The sequence below is a fragment of the Apodemus sylvaticus genome, chromosome 15 (genome assembly GCF_947179515.1).
Source record: "Apodemus sylvaticus chromosome 15, mApoSyl1.1, whole genome shotgun sequence".
NCBI classification, from domain to species: domain Eukaryota; kingdom Metazoa; phylum Chordata; class Mammalia; order Rodentia; family Muridae; genus Apodemus; species Apodemus sylvaticus.
In genome coordinates, this window is record NC_067486.1 from 86836611 (window position 1) to 86853844 (window position 17234).

Below are 17234 nucleotides of genomic sequence, written 5' to 3' on the forward strand. Positions count from 1 at the left end.
GGAGGGACAGTGCAGGACAGTGTGGGGACAGTACAGGTCTTTGGATGACAGTGCAGATACAGTGCAGGGTCAATGTAGGGACACTGCAGGACACTGTAGGACAGAGCAGGGACAATGAAGGAACAGTTAAGGACAGTGTGGGGGTGTGCTGGCTGCTTTTGTATGTCAACTTGACACAGGCTGGAGTTTTCACAGAGAAAGGAGCTTCACTTGGGGAAGTGCCTCCATGAGATCCAGCTGTGGGGTATTTTCTCAATTAGTGATCAAGTGGGGAGGGCCCCTTGTGGGTGGTACCACCTTTGGGCTGGTGTTCTTGTGTTCTATAAGAGAGCGGGGTGAGCAAGACAGTGGAAGCAAGCCTGTTAGTAACATCCCTCCATGGCTTCTGCATCAGTTCATGCTTCCTGACCTGCTTCAGTTCCAGTACTGGTTTTCTGTTGTGAGGAACAGCAATGCAGAACTGTAAGCTGAATAAACCCTTTCCTCCTCAACTTTCTTCTTGGTCATGATGTTTGTGCAGGAATACAAACTCTGACTAAGACAGGGGAAGAGGACAGGACAGGTTAGGAACTGTGAAGGACAGTGAGGGGACAGTGTGGGGACAGAATGGGGACAGTTTCTAACTGCAGTACAGTGCAGGGACAGTGCATAATAGTACAGAACAGTATAGGTACAGTGCATTAACAGTGCAGGAACAGTGCCAGGACAGTGCAGAACAGTGCAGGAAACTGTAGGGACTGTGCCAGGACAGTGTGGGGACAGTGCAGTGACAGTGCAGGACAGTGTGGGAACAGTGTTGGCACAGAGTTGGGACAGTGCATGGACAGTGTGGGGACAATTCAGGACAGTGCAGGGGTGTGTGAGGACAGTGTGGGGACAGTGCAGAACAGTGCAAGACAGTACAGGATAGTGTGGGGAAAGTGAAGGAACAGTCCTGGGACAGTGAGCAAACAGTGCTGGACAGTGCAGTACAGTGCAGGGACAGTGCAGGACAGTGTTTGTACAATGTGGTGACAGTGCCAGACAGTGCAGGGAAAATGGAGGGACAGTACAGGGACAGTGCAGAACAATGTAGGACAGTGCAGGAGTGTGCAGCACAGTGTTGGGACAGTGCAGGACAGTGCAAAATTGTGCAGGGACAGTGCAGGGACAGTGCAGAACAGTGTGGGGACAGTACCGGACTGTGGAAGACAGTGCAGGGACAGTGCGGGTCAGTGTACGGTCACTGCGGAACGGTGTAGGACAGTGCAGGGACAGTGAACGACAGTGTGGCAGACAGGACAGGACAGGTCACGGCCTGTGAAGGACAGTTAGGGGATAGTGTGGAGACAGTGTGGGGACAGTTTCAAACAGTGCATTACAGTGCAAGGACAGTGCAAAACAGTCCAGGACTGTGCAAGGACAGTGTGGTGACAGTGTAGGAACAGTGCGAGGAAAGTGCAGGTCAGTGCAGGAAAATGCAGAGACTGTGCCAGGAGAGTGTGTGGACAGTGCAATGACAGTGTAGGACACTGCAGGAACAGTGTGGGCACAGAGTTGGGACAGTGTGGGGACAGTACAGTACAGTGCATGACAGTGCAGGGAAAGTGTGGGGACAGTGTGGGGACAGTGCACGGCAGTTCAGGACAGAGAATGGACAGTGCAGGAAAGTGTAAGGACAGTGTGAAGACTGTGCAGATCAGTGCAGGAAAGTGCAGATACAGTACAGAGACAGTCCAGGACAGAGCAGGACAGTGTAGGGACAGTGTGGGGACAGTGTAAGACAGTGCAAAACAGTATGGGGACAGTGCAGGGACAGTGAAGGGAGAATGCAGGGACAGTGTGGCTACAGTGCAGGGAAAGTGCAGAACAGTACAGGACAGTGTAGGGACAGTGCATGGCAGTGCAGGAGAGTGTTGGACAGTATGGGAACAGTGCAAGGACAGTGCACCACAGTCCAGTAGAGTGCCGGACACTGTGGAGACAGTGAAGGGACAGTGAGGGTACACTGCATCCACAATGTGGAGACAGTGAAGGGACAGTGGAGGACAGTGTGGTGACAGTGCAGAACAGTGCACAACAGTGAAGGACAGTGTGGGGACAGTGCAAGGACAGCACTGGGATAGTGAGAAAACAATGCTGGACAGTGCACTATAGTGCAGGGACAGTGGAGGACAGTGTTCGTACAATGTGGTGACAGTTCCTGACGGTGCAGAGACAGTGCAGGGACAGTACAGGGACTATGCAGGACAGTGTGGGGACAGTATATGACAGTTCAGGGAATGTTTAGGACAATGCAGTTCAGTGTAACAAAAGTGCAGGAGTGTGCAGTACAGTGTGGGGACAGTGCAGGACAGTGCAAAATTGTGCAGGGACAGTGCAGGAACAGTGCAGGACAGTGTGTAGACAGTACAGGACAGTGAATGACATTGGAGGGACAGTTCAGGGTCAGTGATGGGACACTGAGGGACAGTGTAGAACACTGCATGGACAGTGGCAGGACATTGAAGGACAGTGTGGGGAACAGGACAGGACAGGTCAGGGACTGTGCAGGACAGTGAGGGGACAGTTTGGGGACAGTGTGAAGACAGTGTGGGGACCGTTTCAAACAGTGCAGTACAGTGCAGGAACAGTGTACAACAGTCCAGTACTGTACAGGGACAGTGCAGTGACATTGCAGGAACATTGGCAGAACAGTGCAGGAACATGGCAGGAAAGTGCAGAGACTGTGCCTGAACAGTGTGGGGACAGTGCAGTGACAAGGCAGGACAGTGCAAGATCAGTGTGGGCTCAGTGTTAGGACAGTATGTTGACAGTATAGGACAGTACATGACAGTGCAGGGAGAGTGCGAGGACAGTGTGGGGACAGTGCAGGACAGTGAGTGGACAGTGCAGGAAAGTGTAAGTGCAGTGTGACGACTGTGCAGGACAGTGCAGAAAAGTGCAGACACAGAACAGAGACAGTGCAGGACAGTGCAGGATAATGTAGGGAAAGTGGGGGGACACTGCGGGAGAGTGCAAGACAATATGCGGACAGTGCAGGGATAATGCAGGGACAATGCAGGGACAGTGTGGCAACAGTGCAGGGACAGTGCAGGACAGTGCAGGACAGTGTGGAGACAGTGCATGGACAGTGCAGGACAGTGCTGGACAGTATGGGAAAAGTGCAGAGACAGTGCACAACAGTCCAGGACAGTGCCATACACCGCAGAGACAGTGCAGGGATAGTGAGGGTACAATGCATCCACAGTGTTGAGACAATGCAGGGACAGTGGAGGACAGTGTGGTGACAGTGCAGAACAGCGCAAGAGAGTGCAGAACAGTGTGGGGACAGTTCAGGGACAGCCCTGGGACAGTGAGCTAACACTGTGGGACAGTGCAGTACAGTGTAGGGACAGTGCAGGACAGTGTTGGTACAATGTGGTGACAGTGCCCGGGACAGTGAGGGGACTGTACCTGGTCATTGCAGGGACTGTGCACAGACAGTGCAGGAACAGTGCAGTTAACGTGACAGGACAGTATGGGGACAGTGCGGGAACAGTGCAAGAACAATGCGGGGACAGAGTGGGGACAGTGCATGGTCATTGCAGAGACACTGCTGGGACAGTGCATGGATAGTATGAGGACAGTGCAGGCACAGCACTGGGTCAGTAGAGGGACAGTGAGCGGAAAGTGTGGGGACAGTGCGGGGGTAGTGAGGGGACATTGTGGAGAGATTGCTTGGACATTATGGGGACAGTGTGGGGACAGAGTGAGAACAGAGAAGGGACAATGTGAGGACATTATGGAGACATTGCTTAGAGAGTGCATGGACATTGTGGTGTCTGTGCTGATACAATGCAGGGACAGTGAGGGGACTGTGCAGGAACAGTTCAGGGCTGGGCCAGGACAGTGCAGGGACAATGCAGTTATTGTTCAAGGGCATTGTGGTGACAATGCCATGACAGTACAGAGAGAGCGCTGCAATAGTATGGGGCAGTGAGGGGACAGTGCTGGGACAGTGTGTGGACAGTGCTGGACTGTTCCAGGACAGAGCGAAGACAGTGCGCTTATTGTCCGGGGACTTTGTGGAGACTGCAAGGACAGTGTGCAGACAGTGTGGGGACAGTGCAAGGACAGTGTGGCGAACAGTGCAGGGACATTGCAGAGACATTGCAGGTACAGTGCATCGACAGTACCAGATTGTGCCAGGACATTGCAGGGACAATGTGGGTATTGTTCGAGGACATTGAGGGGACAGTGCCAGGACAAAACAGGGACAGTGCAGGGACAGTATGGGGAAGTGAGGAGACAGTGCTGGGACTGTGCTGGCACAATCCAGGAACAGTGAAGGGACAGTGTGGGGACAATGCAGGGACAGTGCTGGGACAGGGCCGGGACAGTGCCAGGACAGTGTGAGGACAGTGTGGGGACTGTGCAGGGATATTTCAGAGACAATGCCAAAAGAATTTGTGGACAGTGCAGGGAAAGTGTGTGGACAGTGCTGGGACAGTACAGGGACAGTGCAGGGACAATGTGGGACAGTGAGTGGACAGTGCTGGGAATGTGCTGGCACAATCTGGGGACAGTGCAGGACAGTGTGGAAACAGAAATGCACATTAACAGGAGAGTGTGGGGACAGTGCAGGGACAGTGTGGGGACAATGCCGGGACTGTGCGGGACATTGCAGATACTGTGTGGGAACATCGCAGAGACTCTAACGGCACATTGCAGTGACAGTGCAGGGACAATGCAGAAACAAAAATACACAGTAACAGGACAGTGTGGGGACAGGGCAGGGACAGTTCAGGGACAGTGATGGGTCTGTGCCGCGACATTGAAGATACTGTGTGAGAACATTGCAGAGACTCTGATAGCATAGTGCAGTGACAGTGCAGAGACAGTGCCAGAACAGTGTGTGGACTGTAACTGGACATGTCAGGGACAGTGTGGAGACAGTGCAGAAACAGTGCAAAGTGACAAGACAGAGCAAGGACTGTGCTGGGATAGTGTGAGGACAATATGGGGACTGTGCAGGGACATTGAGGAGACAGTGAGAGGACACCATGAGGACCGTGTGGGGCAAGTGTAGGGAATTTGCAGGGACATTGTGGAGACAGTGCTGGGACAGTGCGGGGAATTTGCTGGCACAGTGAAGGGACAGTGAGGTTACAGTTCTAGGGGAGGGCCAGGACACTGTGAGGACAGTGTGGAGACAGTGCAGTGATATTTCTGAGACAGTGGCAGGAGAGTGTTGGAGAGATTGCTGAGACTTTGCTTGGACAGTGCGTGGACAAGGCAGAGTCTGTGCTGGCACAGTGTGGGGAAGGTGCAGGCAAAGTCAGGGGACAGTGTGGGGACAGTGCAAGTACAGTGCCAGGACAGTGTGATGACAGTGTTTGTACTGTTCAGGGCCATTGTGGAGACATTGCTGGGACAGTGCAAGGACAGTGCCAAGACATTATGGGAACAGTGCTGGGACAATGCCAAGACAGTGCCAAGACTGTTCCAGGACTGTGTCTGGACAGTGAGAGGACAGGGAGGGACAGTGTAGAGACAGTGCAGAAACTGTCCCAGGACTGTGCCAGGACAGTGCAGTGCCAGTGCCAGTATTGTCCGGGTACATTGTGGGGACAGTGCCAGGAGAGTATGGGGAGAGTGCAGGGGACAGTGCTTGGACTGTGCTGGCACAATCCGGGGACAGTGCAGGGACAGGGCGCTGACAGAACTGCAAAGTGCCAGGACAGTGTGGGGACAGTGCGGTGTCAGTGTGGGAACTGTGCGGGGACAGTGCTGGACTGTACCTGGACATTGCAACTACTCTGTGGGTACATTGCAGAGACTGTGCTGGTATAGTGTGGGAGAGTGTAAGGATAGAGCGGGGGCAGTGCTGTGAGTATGAAGGCACATTGCAGGTACATTGCAGGGACAGTGAGGGGACAGAGCAGGGACAGTGCCAGGACATTGGAGGAACAAAGAAGGGACAGTGCGAGGCCATTATGGATACATTGCTTGGGGAGTGCATGGATGTTGTGGTGTCTGTGCTGGCACAGTGCGGGTACAGTGCAGGGACAGTGAGGGGTCTGTGCTGGGACAGTGCAGGTTCAGTGCAATGACAGTGTGGGGAATGTGCAGGGACATTGCAGAGGCAGTGCCAGGAGAGTGGAAGGACAGTGCAGGGACAGTGTGGGGACATTGCAGAGACATTGCTTGGATATTGTGTGCACTGTACGAGGTCTGTGCTGGCACAGTGCAGGGACACTGCAGGGACCATTAAGGGAGATTGTGAGGAAAATCCTAGGACAGTGCTGGGGCAGCGTGCTTACAGTGTGATGACTATGCAGGGACATTGCAGAGACCTTGCTGGGACAGTGCCAGGACAGTGCCAGAACAGTGCCAGGACTGTGCAGAGACATTGAGGAGACAGTGCTGAGACAGTGCGGGGACAGTAGAGGAGACATTGCTGGGACACTGCCAGAACACTGCCGGGACAGTGAGGGGACAGTGCGGGGACTGTGATGGCACAGTGCAGGGATAGTGCTGAGACAGTGAGGTGACAGTGCGAGGACATTGTTGGGACAGTGCTGGACAGTGCTGGACTGTGCCAGGACAGTGCAATCGAGGACAGCACATTTATTTTCCATGGACATTGCAGAGATAGTGCCAGGACAGTGCTTGGATAGTGCAGGAACAGTGTGGGGTCAGAGAAGGGACAGTGCAGGCACATTGCAGAGACCTTGCTGGGACAGTTAGTGCTGTGAATGTGCTGGCACAGTGCAGGTACAGTGCAGGGACACTGAGGGAACAGTACGTGGACAGTGCCAGGACTGTGCAGGGACATTGAGGATACTGTGTGTGGACAATGTGGGGACTGTGCTGGCACAGTGTGGTGACAGTGCAGAGACAGTGTGGGGATAGTGCCTGGACAGTACAGGCACAGTGGCAGGACAGTATGAGGACTGTGCAAGGATTTTTTTGGAGACAGCGCGGGGACAGGGTGGGGAAAGTGAAGGGACAGTGCAGGAACAGCCCAGGGACATTGCTGAGACATTGCTGGGACGGTACGTGGACAGTGCAGGGAGAGTGCCAGGACAGTGCGGGAACATTGAGGAGACAGTGCCAGGACAGAGTGGAGACTATGCTGGGAGAAAGCCATGACATTGCAGGGACAATGCGGGGACATTGCTGAGACATTGCTAGGACAGTGCATGGAGACTGTGGGGACTGTGCAGGCACAGTGCCAGGAAAGAGCAATAACAGTGTGTGGTCTGTGCAGGGACATTGCGGTGACAGTGGTGGGACACTGTGGGGACAATGTTTGGACAGTGTGGGGACAGTGCATGGACATAGCAAAGACATTGCTGGGACAGTGTATGGACAGTTTCAGACTGTGACAGGACAGTACAGGGACAGAATGGGTATTGTCCAGTGACATTGCAGAGAACGTTTTGGGCGGTGAGGGGACAGTGCTGAGCCTTTGCTGGCACAATCCAGGGACAGTGCTGGGACAGAACTGCACAGTGTAAGGAGATTTGGAGGTCAGTGCAGTGACTGTGCAGGGACAATGCATGGACAGTGTCGGGACTGAGTCAGGACATTGCAGATACTGTGTGGGAACATTGCAGAGACTATGCTGTCAATGTACAGGGAGAGTGCATTTATAGTGCATGAACAGAGCAGGGACAATGCCAGAACTGTGCCTGGACACTGCAGATACTGTGCGTGGACAGTGTGGGACTGTGCTGGTACAGTGCGAGGACAGTGCAGGGACAGTGAGAGGACAGTGCCAGGACAGTGCGGGCATATTGTGGGGACAGTGCAGAGACACTACAGGGAAAGTGCAGGAACAGAGTGTGGACAGAGTGGGGACACTACAGAGACATTGCTTGAACACTGTGTGGACATTGCAGTGTCTGTGTGGGCAAAATGGCGGGACAGTGCAGGGACAGTGAGAGGACTGTATGAGGACAGTGCCAGGACAGTGCCATGACAGTGTAGGGACTGTGCAGAGGCATTGCGGAGACAATGCAGGGACAGTGAAGGGACAGTGCAGGGACAGCGTAGAGTCATTGCAGAGACATTGTTGGGAGAGTGCGTGGACAGTGCTGGACTGTGCCAGGACAGTGCGAGGACAGTGTGCCTATTGTCTGGGGACATTGTGGAGACAGTGCATGGACAGTGCATGGAGAGTGCAGCGGCAGTGTAGGGACAGAATGAGGACAATGCGGGGAAATTGTAGAGACATTGCGGGGACCATGCGTGAACATTGCTGGGAATGTGCTGGCACAATTCAGGTACAGTGCAGGGACAGTGAGGGGACAGTGTGCTGACAGTGCCGGGACAGTGCCCAGACAGCACAAGGAGAGTGTGGTTACTGTGCAGGTATATTTCGGAGATCCTTCCAGGACAGTGTAGGACAGTGTGGGATCAGTGCAGGGACAATGTGGGGACACTGTAGAGAAATTGCTGGGACTGTGTGTTGACAGTGCTGGGACAGTTCCATGACAGTGTGAGAACATTGAGGAGGCAGTGCTGGCACAGTGTGGGGATAGTGTGGGGACAGTGTGGAGACAGTTTCAGGACTGTGCTGGGACACTGTAGATACTGTGCATGGACAGTGCGGGGACTGTGCTGACACAGTGAGGGGACAGTGCAGGGACAATGCTGCGACAGTGCCTGCACAGTGCTAGGACAGTGTGGTGACTGTGCAGGGATATTTCGGAGACAGTGCCGGGACAGTGTAGGGACAGTGCTGGGACTGTGCAGGGACATTGCGGAGACATTGTTGGGACAGTGCATGGACAGTGTAAGGACAGTGACATGACAGTGCGGGAACATTGAGGAGACAGTGCCTGGACAGTGCGGAGACAAAGCTGGGGCAAAGCAGGGACAGTGTGGTGACATTGTGGAGACATTGCTGGGACAGTGCGTGGAAAGTGCAGGCACTGTGCTGGCATTGTGTGGGGACAGTGCTGAGAGAGTGAGGGGACAGTGATGGGACTGTGCCGTCACAATCCGGGGACAGTGCATGGACTGTGCTGGGACTGTGTCAGCACATTGTGGATACTGTGTGGGGACATTGCAGAGACTGTGCTGGAATAGTATGGGAACAGTGCAGGGGGAGTGCAGTGATAGTGCTGGAACAGAGTGGGGACAGTTCCAGGACTGTGCAGGGACATTGTGAATACTGTGCCTGGACTGGGAAGGACTGTGCTGGCATAGTGCGTGGACAGTTCAGGGACAGTGAAGGGACAGTGCCAGGACAGTGCGGTAACATTGTGGACACATTGCTGGGACATTACAGGGAAAGTGCAGAAACAGAGTGGGGACAGTGTGGAGACATTACGGAGACATTGCTTGGACAGTGCCTGGATATTGTGGTGTCTGTGCTGGCAAATTGTTTGGGACAGTGCAGGGACAGTGAGGAGACTGTGCAGGGACAGTGCCGGGACAGTGAGATGACAGTGCGGGGACAGAGCATGGATTTGCTGGACTGTGCCAGGCCAATGCACATATTGTCCGGGGATATTGCAGAGAAAATTCCGGGACAGTGTGGGGACTGTGCGGCGACAGAGCAGGGACAGTGTGGGGACACTGTGGCGACATTGCTGGGACTGTTCATGTACAGTGCTGTGAATGCAATGACAATGTGTGGGTACAGTGCAAGGACAGTGAGGGGACACTGACGGGAAAGTGCTGGGACAGTGCCAGCACTATGCTGGGATATTGCAGATACTACACGTAGACTGTGTGGGGACTGTGTTGGCACATTGTGGTTACAGTGCAGGGACAGTGAGGGCACAGTGCGGGGGCAATGTGGGAACAGTGTACAGACTGTGCAGGGATTTTTCGGAGACAGTGCCAGGACAGTGTGGGTATAGTGTTGGGACAGTGCGAGGACAGTGCATGGAAAGTGCCAGGAGAGTTCAGGATAGTGAGGGGACATTGAGGAGACAGTGCTGGGACAGAGAGGAAATTATACTGGGAAAAAGCGAGGACAGTGTGGGGACAGTGTAGGGACATTGTGGAGATATTGCTGGGATAGTGTGTGGAGAGTGTGGGGACTGTGCTGGTACAGTATGTGTACAGTGCAGGGATTGTGAGGGGAATCTGCCAGGACAGTGCCAGGACAGTGGCAGGACATTTAGGAGAGAGTGCTGGCACAGTGCGGAGACAGTGAAGGGACATTGAGGGGACACTACTAGTACAGTGCAGGGACATTGTGGAGACAGTGCCTTCACATTATGGGGACAGTGCGGGGACAGAGCAGGAACAGAGAAGAGACAGTGTAAGGACATTACAGAGATATTGCTTGGAGAGTGCATGGACATTTTGGTGTCTGTGCTGGCACAATGTGGGGACAGTGCAAGGACAGTGAGGGGACTATATGGGGACAGTGCTGGGACAGTGCAATGACAGTGTGGGGACTGTGTAGGGACATTGCTGAAACAGTGCCAGGACAGTATGAGGACAGTGCAGGTACAGTGCAGGTATATTGCGGAGACATTGCTTGGATAGTGCGTGGACAGTACAGGGTCTGTGCTGGCACAGTGCAGGGACAATGTAGGGACCTTTAAGGGAGAGTGTGGGGAAAGTGCCGGGACAGTGCTTGGACAGTGCGATGACAGTGTGGTGATTGTGCAGGGACATTGCAGAGAGCTTGCTGGGACAATGCAGGGACAGTGCGGAGATATTGAGAAGATAGTGCCGGGACAGTGCTTGTATAGTGAGGAGACAGTGGGGGTATATTGCTGGGACACTACCGGGACAATGAGGGGACAGTGCGGGAACTGTAATGGCACAGTGCTGGGACAGTGCTGAGACAGTGAGGGGACAGTGAGGGAACAGTGCTAGAACAGTGCCGGGATGTTGCGGAGACATTGCTGGGACAGTGCGTGGATATTGCTGGACTGTGCCAGGACAGTGGGAGCGAGGACAATACACTTATTTTCTGGGGACATTGGGGAGACAGTACCAGGGGAGTGCATGGATAGTGCGGGTTCAGTGCAGGGACAGAGTAGGGACAGTGCAGGGACATTGCAGAGAACTTGCTGGGACAGTGCGTGGACAGTGCTATGAATGTGCTGGCACAGTGCAGGTACAGTGCAGAGACAGTGATGGTACAGTGTGGGGACAGTGCCAGGACATTGGGGTGACATTTATGAGACAGTGCTGGGACAGTGAGGTGACAGTGCAGGGAAAATGCAAGGACTGTGCAGGGACATTCAGGATACTGTGCGTGGACAGTGTGGGGACTGTGCTGGCAGTGTGATGACAGTGCTGGGACAGTGCAGGCACTTTGGTAGGACAGTGTGCGGACTGTACAGGGAATTTTCAAAGAAAGTGCAGGGACAGTGTGGGGTCAGGTCAGTCCAGGGACATTGCTAGGACATTGCCAGGAGGTTGCCAGCACAGTACGGGGACATTGAGGAGACAGTGCCAGGACAGAGCAGAGACTAAGCTGGGACAAAGTGGTGACAATGTGAGGACAATGTGGGGACATTGTGGAGACATTGCTGAGAGAGTATGTGGAGAGTGTGGGTATTGTGTTGACACAGTGCCTGGATTTTGTTGAGAGAGTGGGGGCACAGTGAGGGGATTTTAGTGAATTGTTCACTCCATAAAGATTTGCTAATTTTTGCTGATTAGGAGAAACAGAAATAATAACACATTAAGATGTGTTTGAAAGATATTTATTATGAATCGGAAAATGGTTTCAGGATACCATTATCATCAAATTATTCTTGGCTCCAAAATGATGAATGCAACAATTTCCTTCCCTTGATGCCACGGTTTATGGTTTTTCTAATGTAAGAAAACATAACTATCTTGACTAAGTGTAGGATCCAGAATATCAGCTGCCAATCAGGAAGCAACTACTTCATAAGCACTATATCTTGCTTATGATTAGAGTGATTGATTTCAGGGCTGAGACTTTTGGGAGCATATTTACATAGCATGCATTCCACTTTTTATTTGAGGTTCTTAAACAAATTCTTTTCAGTAGCTGAAAAAGTCAGTTTCTTGTGGACTGACAGGAATTACATAGAAGCAAGCAATTTCATTCTCCTCAAATGTAGCAATAATTTTAATCTGTACATTCATAAAACAAACAGTGCAATTATAAAACCGTGAAGGTGACATGCATACATTAAGGTGCAGTGGGGATGGGGAGGACATAAGAATCTCCAACTTTCCTTACTGCTGTTCTTTTCTAGGCCTTAGGCAAAAGGGCCAAGTCAGGAGACTTCATCTGGAATGCTGAAATCAAAGGTGAACTTCCTGAAGGCTGCACATTCATTATCACAGAGAGAATGGAAACGGCCTCCTATAGCAGTTTGGAAGGATCTAGAGTAGCATGGCTGGGCTTTCAAGCTGGAAATGAATGGGAACAGGGATGCATTTTCTGAAAAACTAAAAAAGATAATGTCTGTAGCTGAGGGTCCTATTTCTGTTTCATAGCTGCTACCACATGAGCCCTTCCACCATTTTCAAACTCTTGTCATTTCTGAGTCGATGCTGTTCAGTGGAGTTGTTTGTACAAGGGTTGGTGAGATGCAGAAGGAAGGATCTGGGGAAATGGCTTCTTCTTTGAAGCCTTGGGTCCACGCTCCTCATCCGCATTGGTTGTTATGGCCGTTTCTCTGCCGTGTGAAGCAGAGGTAGCAGGTGCTGAAGGTCAGTGTTGCCAGCCCCAGGCCCAGGGTACAGGCCTAAGTCTCCCTTGGCCACTCTGGCCATGCCTTACTCAGGCTTGCCCGGCCTGGAGCCCAACTGCTAGCACTAGAGTCAGTCCACTGGCTCCTTTCTCAGGGCCAGGATGAGACAGGATGTGGAAGAGAAACAAGACAGGGGGTAACATGGTACCAGTTGGCCTCGGAGCAGAACAGAAACACATTTGCACTGATGGAAGTTCAAATTCCCAAAGTTATTCTGAGACAAAAAAGAGGAGCTTTTCTTTGAGCACTGACTTCCCTTCATACACGTTGATCACCTGAGCCTGGATGCTCTGGGGTGGTCTCCTTGAGCTCAGCTACAATAGCTCTTTTCCAGCGGTGCCACTTTGATGAGATCCAGAGTAAATCCTAGCATGGCTTCACAGTGACTGGGATAATGAAATCACCAGCCAAATGTAATTGCAATTCCATCAAACTTATATTTCACACACAAATTTAGAAAAACCAAGAGGATGAAAAAAAGTATAAAATTAAACAGAACAAAATTAATTTCTACAAGAAATCAAAATATAGTTACAATGAGATTTAAGGGAAAAAGCTACTCGGATCATGAACTTAATTTTATTTTAAATAACTTTAGCTGTTGACAGAGTAAAAGGAGAAAGAACAGGCTGCCTTCCCCGCAGACTTAATCAGAAAATCGTATCTACAATAATTGATAGAACTCGGTTCTTGCCCTTCTCCCATCTCATCAAAAATTATTGCATTTTCCCCCAAACTGCATTTTGGATTCCTTGATGAATATACTCCTCTTATCCTCTTTCCTGGAGGGTGGTTTCCTTGGTTTACATCCATCTTTCTAAAAAGGAGAAGGGGTGCATATGCAGAGGCAAAATATCCTCTTGATGCCAACAGATACAGAGTTGCTTGAAGAAGCTGACTGTATACACGAGCTGCCTGGGTCAGGGGAGGGGGCTGTGGTGGGAGGAGTGGGACAGCCTTTGGTGGACAGACAGGCAAGGCCCACAGGCTCTTCTTCCAGGGCAGGGACGGGCCTGAGCGGTGGTGTTCCTCATTACCTCCCAACCTGTTATTTTGGGCCGCCAAAAGCCTTCATCTAGATCAGAAGCCAATGACTGATTATAAAAATAAGAATAATTAACATTTGGCTCAATAAATAAGATTCTCCAACTCTTTTACCTTGTTATTCTTTTCAATATCCAAGGCCTTTACAAAGAAGGAAACAAAAACCACTTCTCAATCTCCCACCAAAAGTGAACTTTTTTTTTCTTTCTTTCTTTTTTACTCCATATACCTTAACCAGAAGAATGGCTACAGATTGAGATATCAAAAATCCCAGAGAACTATATAATATATTCATATAGCTCTGCATGTCTCTTATTTAAATTTCACGTTCCTTTAAAAGTGCTTAGTCAGTAGCTGCTGAAGGAGGCTCTTCTGCTGGGCCTGGGGATCCTGTAGTCCTGATTTGGGCTTTTGAGTTCCCAGTGGATCAGGCTGGTTCAGGTGAGGGTCCCTGCCTACCAAATTCACTGTACACTGGACGTCAGCAAACACCTGAACCTGCTGCACCGGTAGAGCTCCTCTAGTCCATAGTCACCACAGAAGAATTCTTCTGTCCTCTTGTCTGGGTTTCCATCTGCGTCTGTTGTGAGAATGTCAGTGGATGAGAGCTGGTTGCAGTAGAGGCCTGTGTGTCTCAGTGCTGGATCATTCATCTGCTCAGAGCACACAGAATTCATCCCCAGCATCTGCAGAGAGCTCATTTGCATCTGGACCATCATTAGATTCATGTTCTGAATGTTCGCGTTTGCACCTGCCATGGACACGGTGAAGCTCATGTTGTTGTAAACTGCTGGTTGTGCAGGTGCAGGCTGGCTCAGGACACCTTGACTGAACACATTGTTGTTTCCCATTGCTCCTTGCTGCCAGGCCTTCATGTCTGGTGACTGGTACCCAGAAGTGGGCGGGGTTTGTTGGAGCAGAGAGCTTTGCTGGAAGGGTGACAGGCATCTGCACCATGGAGCCCCCAGGGCTCAGACTTGGGGTGAAGCTGGCCTCGCCTTGGGGAACCAGTCCTGATCCCGAATACTGGAAGACATTCTGCTGCATCTGAGGACAGGACCAGGTGAATGGTGTCAGTCTCCAGCTTGCTCTGCCTGTAGAACAGGCATTTCAGCTGCTCTCCAAGGCTGCTAAGTTCTCCTCCTCCATGGCCACCCCGCCCTGCTCATTGCCCTGCCCCCCACATAGTCCACCTTTAGGGAGCAAATTGAATGAGATTAGTCATGCCCATAAAGAGGGGAGCCACTTTTTATTAACAGACTTTCAGTAACACATTTGTAATATAGGCTTTTTCAGACACAACTTCCAGGCTATAAAACAGGTTGGGAGTGGAAGAGGGAAGTAGGAATTCTACACTCTGGAACAGGATGCAGGCAGGGAAACATAGTTTATTATTTATATTTATTATTATTAACATATTATTTAAACTATTGACAAGAATAGTTATCTGGAGTCCATTTGATCTAACGTGGTGGATACATGTCAACTCCCTCAAGTATAAATGAAGTATTTAGTAGAATAATGTTCAAGTTTATATTTAGAAGACATCCTAAAAAATTTAAAACTTAGAAATTTTGGCAGTAATAATATGTATTTATAAATATGTATATATGTATGTTTTTATATTAATTGCTATGTAGCCCTACATATTAATTCACTCTGTAGATCAGGCTGGCCTCCATCTAAGTGATTTGCCTGACTCTGCCTCCAGTTCCAAGATTAAAAGTATCTACCACTAATCCAAGCCAATAGCATCAATATTTTAAAAGCCTAAAGAAGCAGGTCTACATTAATAGCCTATTAGAATTCCATTCATTCATGTTAAAATTGTGAACTTTAGAAGTTTTAATCTAACAATAGCATAGGAGAGGAAATCTGAAACATTATTACCTTTAGTTGCTTTCTTACACTTTTATGACTTTCATTTACAAATCATAAATCAATGTTTAGAACACTAATTATTTAAGCTTTTACTTCCATAGAAATTCTAAGGAATTGTACTTACATGTCTTAAGCTGGTTTATAGACCCTCACAACTTACTTTAGCTTGAAACAGTTTCAATTCATTTACCAGGAATCCCAGACGTTGGTTAACTGAGAGCAGTCATTGCAAAGCAGTATTTTTAAATAAATTAAGAGTAAAAAGTTTACATAGAACTTGTTTTGTGAGATTGTCTCTTTAAGAGGGAAGTAGGTCAACAAGGTACACTGTTTCTCTTTCTCAACAAGAAGCCTACAAGTTTTAGAAAACTGTAGCCTGGGGCCCCAGTTAAATGAATTAGAAAGGCAGCTATTGTCTTGGTAAATAAGCTTAGGTGTCTGCCCTGTTAAAGCTACAGTTAGTAAATCCACATCCTCAAAACACTGAAAAGAATAAATTGTAGCAGAACTATAAACCAAATTGTCACTGTTTCCACTAAAATTGCAAAGACTTGCAGGCTACCTAGATATTTGTCCTGGATTCCATGGTCAACAAGATGGCTTCCTTGGCCAGTCTTTGTCTGTCCTACAGGAAAGCATTAAGTCTTCTGTTGCTGCTCAAGATAGCATGGGCTTTCAGCAGCCAGAAGCAGAAGTTTTGAGAGATGTTCCGGTAGAGAATGTACTTGGGAAAACTGACCTTATTTGACAAGGCAGAGTGTCCATAGCCTGAACAGAGCCCTGCTGGAGGGAGGGGCATGGGCTCAGTTCTGTCTAGTGTTAACCATGATCCAGTTGCAGTGTTTATCATGCCCATATGTCAATTAAATCACTGAATAGTTTGAGGATCATTTATTAAGTAAGCCTGATTTTAAATAAACTTTCCTTGGTTTTAGTTATTCGTTTTAGGATTAACAGGAAGCTAAATAAACTTTGTCATCCATAGGAATGCAGTAACTCTTTTCAAATTAGTGGCATTCATAAGAGTAGGAGTTGACAGTTCTATTCCTGATAAATTTGAGCCTTACAATTTTGAGTTGAGGATTTAAACTGAAGATCTTTTGGCATCAAAATAAAATGTTTAACCATAAATATACTGCATAGGGAGCCTGGGAAATATTCTTGATACTTTATACAGTGCAACTTTATAGAATATCATAGTTTCTTGGACACCGCAGTTTACCCAAACAGCTAAATCTCAGTAAATTGAGCAAAGAAAGCATACAGACAGCACACACCCAATAGATTCTCCACCATCCCACAAGGACACTTGCACAACTCTGTTCATAGCAACTTTAATTATAATAGCCAGAAACTGGAAATATAGATATGTCCTGCCTACAAAATGTGCAGGGACAATAATAGCGACTGTGGGAATTGCCAACCAATGATTGGCACAAACTGGGACCCTGCTCATGGGCAAGAACCAGTCCATGAAAGTATTCATGATACTCTCTTATGATTACAGAGAGGAAGTAACTGTAACTGTCCTCTGAGGGGTTCCACTTATTACCCAATGGAAATAGAAACAGACTCATTCCCAAATATTAGACAGAATTTGGGGAGTCTTATTGTAAAGTTAGGAGAAGGATT